The following is a 7,664-nucleotide window of genomic DNA, read 5'->3' on the forward strand; positions in this document are numbered from 1 at the left end:
TTTACAGCCCTGGAAATAACAGAGGAATTGGGTTTTTGTTGAAGAAATTTGGGGAAAAAAAAAACCAGAAAGGAATAGTTGAGAAGCTTAATAAGGAGCATAAACCCAGAAAAGATTCCTGGAAAAGAAGAATAAAAAACTGTGCTTTATGCAAAATTATTAAAGTTTACAGAAGGAGGAGGAGGAGGAGGAGTAAGAGAAGATGACAAGAAATAGGTAATCTAGAAAAAGATATATGATGACACAGAAAACAGAGAAATCCAGACAGAGAGAGAGAGAGAAGGAAAGGGTTAAAAGATGGTGAGATGGAGGGCTAAATTACGTCCTTGGTCATTGAACTTTGATAATTTCCACTTTATAACTACTAAACTTTAAAAATACCATTAAGTTTAGGCAGGGTAAATTACACTCATGGCCACTGAACTTTATCCATTTTCACATTATGATCACTCAACTTCATTTCTTCCTGGTATGGCCACTGAACTTTACACTTTTTAACGTCGGTGGCCACTTAACGCCTCAAAACAACCATTGACGGCTAAAAATAAAAAATCCAAAGCGTTAATGATATTCTAAGAAACTTTAATTCTTGAAAATTTTCGTTTTGAGGTCATTTAAGTGTTGTTTGGTTAGAAGAGAGAAAATGAATTTAGAGAGAGAGCTCAAAAAAATATGATTTTCGAAAATAAAAATGTGGTTTTATGGTAAATGTCGTTCTAAACAACTTTAATTCTTGAATATTTTCATTTTGAGGTCGTTAACGATCGTTAACAGTCATTTTGAGAAGTCAGTTAAAATTGAGTGGCTACCGGTGTTAAAAAGTATAAAGTTAGTGGCCATACCGGAAATAAATGAAGTTGAATGGCCATAATGTGAAAATGAATAAAGTTCAATGGCCATGGCCATAATGTGAAAATAGACATAAAGACCAAATTATTAATATTACCAAAAGATATGAATCTTATAATGTGTTTTTTAAAATAAGGGATAAGATACCAAAATAGGTCTAAGGTTTTTAGGGAAGTACCAATTTAGGCTCAACGTTCAAAATAGCACCAATATAGGCTTAACGTTTACAACATAATATCAATTTAGGCTTAACGTTTATAATATAGTATCAATTTAGGCTTCACGTACAAAATAGCACCAATATAAGCTTAACGTTTACAAAATAATATGAATTTAAGCTTAACGTTTACAAAATATATCCAATTTAAGCTAAACGTCATAATTAAATTAATCATATTATATTCTTTCCTGTATAAAACTTTATATGTTATCTTTTTATTTAGTTCTATTTTCTTATTTATTATAATACAATTAATTAGTATTTTTGCCTATTAAAACCTTATATTAAATATTGTGGATATTTAATTACTTTTAGTTTGCATATATTACGTGAGCAATAAAATTTAGTAGTCATAGAATCGTTGATGAAAAACAAATATAAGCTTTTAATGGGCAAGAATACTAATTAATTATATTATAATAAATAAGAAAATAGAATTAAATAAAAAGATAACATATAAAGTTAATAGGGAAAGAATATAATATGATTAATTTAATTATGACGTTTAGCTTAAATTCGTATTATTTTGTAAACGTTAAGCTTAAATTCGTATTATTTTGTAAACGCCAAGTCTATATTGGTGCTATTTTGTACCCTTAAAATAACAACTAAACACTGTATTAATTAAAAATAAAGAGACTCCTAAATTATTTACTTTTTTTAATATTATTATTAGGTAAATTACACCTGGCTATTAAATTTTACTTATTTATAAAAATCACTGAACTTTATATTGATCATAATATCTGAAATTGACTAGATTTACAAATATTATGACCAAAATTGCTCTTTAAATATCAACATAGAGATAAAATTGCACCATATAAGATGTTAGGATAAAATTCCTCTTAAACCATCTTTTTATATTGTTTTGTGCCCTCAATTAGAACCCATTCCACTCCCATTCCACTCCCACAACCCATTATTAAAGCTAAAGTTATCAATGCAATAGACATAGATAAAACCCCCATTTTTTATTTCTCCAAATCTGCAAGAATTAGGGGATCTTCTGGGAGTTTAAATCTAGGAGGGTGTGATTTACAGCATCAATTGCAGAAATAACAGAGGAATTGGGGTTTTTATGGCAAAAATTTCAATGGAAGTAAGAGTAACATGGTTGAAGAAATTTGGGGGAAATGAAAAACCCAGAAAGGAATAGTTGAGAAGCTCAATAAGGAGGATAAACCCAGAAAAGATTCTTGGAAATAGGTAATCTTGAAAAAAGAAGAATAAAAAACTGTGCTTTATGCAAAATAATTGAAGTTTGCAGAAGTAGAAGATGAAGAAATAGGTAATCTAGAAAGAAAATATATGATGACACAGAAAACAACACAGAAATCCAGACAGACAGAGAAGAAAAGGGTTAAAAGATGGTGAGATGGAGGGGTAAATTCCATTCATGGTGATTGAACTTTGATAATTTTCAATATATGTCCACTGAACTTTTTAATATTCTGATCAGGTAAATTACAACCACGGTCATTAAACTTTGCTTATTTTCATGGTATGTCTACTGAACTTAATAAACTTTACATTTTATTACACCCGTAACTACTAAACTTTAATCTACGCCTCAAAATTACCGCTGAGGTCATTTAAGTGATGTTTGGTTACGAGAGAAAAAATGGATTTTAGAGAGAGAAATTTCAAAAAATGTGATTTTGGAAATTAAAAAATATGGTTTAATGGTAAATGTCTTTCTGAACAACTTTAATTCTTGAATATTTTCATTTTAAGGTTGGTAAGGGTTATTTTAAGGATTTAATTAAGGTTTAGTGGTTATGAATGTAACAAATTTCAAAATTTAGTGATTTTTATGTTAACTTTGAAGCTTATTGATCATAATGTGGAAATGGTAAAGCTCTGTGGCAATAGATGTAATTTATCCTATTATGATCACTAAAATATTAACGTTAAAAAAAGAGCGTTTATTATCTCAAAATAGAAAATTTGAAGAGTTTATGATATTCTAATCAACTTTAATTCTTTAATATTTTTAGTTTGATGTCATCTAGAATGAACGTTTAGAGAAGAAAGCTCTGCAAATTGTGAATTTGGAAAATAAAAAACATAGTTTCATGATAAATATTGTTCTAAACAACTTTAATTCTTATATTTTCCATTTTGATGTCGTGAATGTTTATTTTGAAGCGTTAATTAAAATTCAGTGGCTATAATATTAAAACGTATAAGATTAGTGGCTGTAAAATGAAAATCGATAAAGTTTAGTGAGAATATGGTAATTTACACTCAAGAATCTATCAATCCTAATCCAAAAATCCAATCAATTACAAAGTACATAAAAGCACAACTCACCACCTCTCACAAAGGCTCACTTGGCATCTCTTTTTAAGCCTATGCAACAAGGAGGGGTAAATTACACCTATGATCATTAAACTTTATTTATTTTTACGATATAATCATTAAACTTCAAAACGTGACATAAAAATCACTCGATTTTATACTAAATGACCACTAACGATTTAAAAGTAGATATATTCAAGAATTAAAGTTATTTAGAACGATATTTATCATAAAATCATATTTTTTTATTTTCTAAAATTACTGTTTTTTGAGTTTTCTCTTTCTAAAAATTCACTTTATCTCCTAACCAAACAAATTTTAAATTACCCTGAATTTTTTTTAAAGAATTAAATTTACTTAAAATATTGTTAATTCTTAATTTTTTTTTTGTTTTGATATCATCAACAGTCATTGTGAGGTGTTGATTGAAATGTAGTGACAATAATGTTAGAAAATATAAAGTTGAGTGATTTTCATGTTACGTTGTTAAGTTTAATTATCATATCATGAAAATGAGTAAAATTCAGTGTCCATTAGTGTAATTTATCTCATAAAAGTCACTCGATTTAATAGCGATTAAACTTTAAGTAACACCTCAAAGTGACCGTTAACAGCCTCAAAATAAAAACGTTCAGAAATTAAAGTTGTTTACGATGACATCTACTATAAAATTTTCCAAAATTACAATTTTTTGAGATATCTTCTATAAAATTCATTTTTTTTCGTAATCAAATAACACTTAAATAACTTGTAAACGAAAATTTTGAAGAATTAAAGTTATTTAGAATATTGTCAATTTTTGATTTTTTTTTATTGAAGTCGTCAAATGTTATTTTGAGATATTGATTAACGTTCAGTAGTTATAAAGTTAGAAATTGTAAAATTAAATATGATTTTATATTACTTTTTTGAAGTTTTTGAAGGGGTAAATTACACCCATGGCCACTGAACTTCATTTCTTCCCGGTATGGCCATTGGACTTTACACTTTTTAACACCGGTGGCCACTTAACGTCTCAAAACGACCAAAGCGTTAATGATATTCTAAGGAACTTTAATTCTTGAAAATTTTCGTTTTGAGGTCATTTGGGTATTGTTTGGTTAGGAGAGAGAAAGTGAATTTTTAGAGAGAGAAAGCTCCAAAAAATATGATTTTTGAAAATAAAAAATGTAGTTTCATGGTAAACTTCGTTCTGAACAACTTTAATTCTTGAATATTTTCATTTTGAAGTCGTTAACGGTCATTTTAAGAAGTTAGTTAAAATTGAGTGGTCACCGGTGTTAAAGAGTGTAAAGTTCAGTGACTATACCAGGAAGAAATGAAGTTCAGTGGCCATAATGTGAAAATGAGTAAAGTTCAGTGGCCATGGGTGTAATTTATCCATTTTTGAAGTTTAGTAAATCATACTGTCAAGATGAGTAAAGTTTAGTGGCGATAGATGTAATGATAAATTACACCGATGGTCACTGAATTTTGCTTCTTTTTTTAACATTATGGCCTTAAAACGACCGTTCACGACATAAAAATAAATTTTTTGAAGAGTTAATATTTTAAACAATTTTAATTCTTGAAAATTTTCATTTTGAGGTCATTTAGACGTTGTTTAGTTAGGCGAGATAATGAATTTTTAGAGAGAAAAAATTATAAAGAAGGTGATTTTGGAAAATAAAAAATATGGTTTCATAGTAAATATTGTTATAAACAACTTTAATTTTTGAATATTTTCATTTTAAGGTAAGAAAAGTAAGGAATAAAATCTTATATAAGTAAAGGGTTACGCCTACTACAAAATCCACAAAAGGTAAAAAAACGACTACAAATAGCAAAATAAACCATTAAAGGTATAGTTAAAACAAACAATAGATGAAATATATACTTCCTCAAACACCAAATTTGCAGAAAAACATCTGTAATCATATCTTCAGCATTTAAACTCTTCTGAATCTTCGAATCTAAGTCATTTCTTGTGCAATCACGTAGATGTAATGATTTAAGTCATTTTAAGGTTGTTAGTGGTCATTTTGAGGAGTTAATTAAATTTGAGTGACCATCAGTGCTAAAAAGTGTAAAGTTAAGCGACTTTTATATTATGTTTTGAAGTTCAGTGACTATATTGTTAAAAAGGAAAAGTTCAGTGTCCATGGGTGTAATTTACCCATAGATGTAATTTATCCCCACTGGAGTGAAAAACAAAGACAAAAAAGAAAGGGGTAGAAAAGAGAAAAAAGAGAAAGAAATGAGGTGTAAATGTAAATGTACAGCACAGCTTACATTTAGAGATTAAAAAAGAAAAAAGAAATAGCAGGAAGGTGGCTGGTTTGTCTGCCATGCCATCCCATGTCTTTTACAGAACAGAACAGTGTCGCCGTTTGTTAACTTTCTTCACTTTCTTAACGGCTCTTTGACGCCGTTTGTGTTTTTTCTTTTTTTAATACATTTTTAGTTTCATTTTGTTTTTTAAAAAGAGTCAACTATACCCATAAAAAAGTCAACTATTTGAAATTTTTTCGATTTAATTGATTATGGAAACGCGATAAAAAAATGTATAAAATATAAATTTTAAAGATTCAGAATTATAAATTAGATTTTTATTTTTTAAATTTTGAATTTTTTTACAGATTTAGTTTTTTTTTTTATCTTAATGGAGGGGACGAAACCCCGGAGCACAATAAAAAACAAGCTAAGTGATACTAGTCATCCTAGGAAGACAAGTACCACAAATATCAGAAAATAAGATATCCAGGATGCCTGCAGGGGGCACCTCACACTCGTGAAGACCCAGGGGTAAACTTCCTGCGTAATTCACCATCCAGTCCGCGGCACGGTTACCTTCGCAGAGACAGATTTAGTTTAATTGCAATGCGTATCACTTTAAACAAGTTTATTGAACAAATGGATATCTGTAAGCAAGTTCAGATATCAATAGGTCACTTCAAACAAATTCAGAAGATCAATAGATTATTTTAAGCAAGTTGAGAGGACTAACGAGACACCATGTAAGTTCATAGGGTCAATCAAGCTCTTTGGATAAGTTAAGACGACTTTTGATGTATTAACCCTTAAATTAATATTGAAAATGAGATTTGATTATGGTCCGCTCTCCAACCATCATGGTATTCTCATTTTGATGAATATAATTTTTCTACTACAAATTTGACGTTGTATCAATTTTTTATTATAAAACATCATATAATATTTTATTAATATCTTTTGACCTTTTTATTTACTTTTAATGCATATAAATATAGTATTGTATATTTTGTTAATAATATTATTATTTGAATAAATCTTTTGATTGGAGATAAGAGATGTGTTGGAGTAAAAATACAATAACAATATCAAAACCGAGAGAGAAAATGAAAAAAATTTAGTTTTATGTAACAAAAAAAGATGAAATGAGTTGGAAATGGTCTTATCCTTCTGAACTTAGTTAAAAGTATACATTCAAATTTTCTAAAATCTCTTTTATTTCGTCACGTGAATTTTAGAGGGTTAATAAAACAATTTAACAAATTTGAGAAAATAAATTGGATATTTTAAAAATACAGTGAGAAAATTGATTTTTTATAAGGTATAAAGGTACCTCTAACGTTTACGGTCAGGAGCAATTTAACCTAACGTCTAAAATGGTACAATTTTACCTCTAACGTTGGCAGCCAAGAGCAATTTTACCTCTAATGTTGTTAAGTTGGGTCAATTTAAGAAATAATTCATCATATTGTCTTCTTAGTCATGAATCTTGTCACTTCACATGTGTATTATTTTGATTAGACGTGAATTTTTTTTTTACCCGTTAGTAACAAATCATAAACATATGACTAGCGTGATTTTTTTTTTAAAAAAATTAGAAAATATACTGTCTTTGTATGATTTGGACAAAAAAATTTCAAAAAAGTTCACCAAATTTATAAATATCAATCTCTAATTCTATTATTAAATCACAGAAAATATAAATTTAAAAAAATCAGATATACAATTGGTATAGAATAAGGAATAGAATATATGTGTTTTAAAATAATGTCTGAAATTGATCAAACTTGCCAATGTTAGAGATAAAATTACTCTTGACAGCTAATGTTAGAGGTAAAATTGCACCATTTTAGATGTTAGAAATAAAATTGTGCGTGATTATAAATATTAGGCTATTTTTGATTTTTGATTTTTTTAATAAGTAGAGAGATATATTAATTATTTCTTTTCTTTTTGGATGGATGGATGTAATAAGGAATTTTGAGGGAATAATTCTATGAGAGAGACATATTTACTTTTCCAATTTCCTTTATGGGTTTCA

This window comes from Euphorbia lathyris, chromosome 7 (assembly GCF_963576675.1).
Source record: "Euphorbia lathyris chromosome 7, ddEupLath1.1, whole genome shotgun sequence".
Taxonomy (NCBI): domain Eukaryota; kingdom Viridiplantae; phylum Streptophyta; class Magnoliopsida; order Malpighiales; family Euphorbiaceae; genus Euphorbia; species Euphorbia lathyris.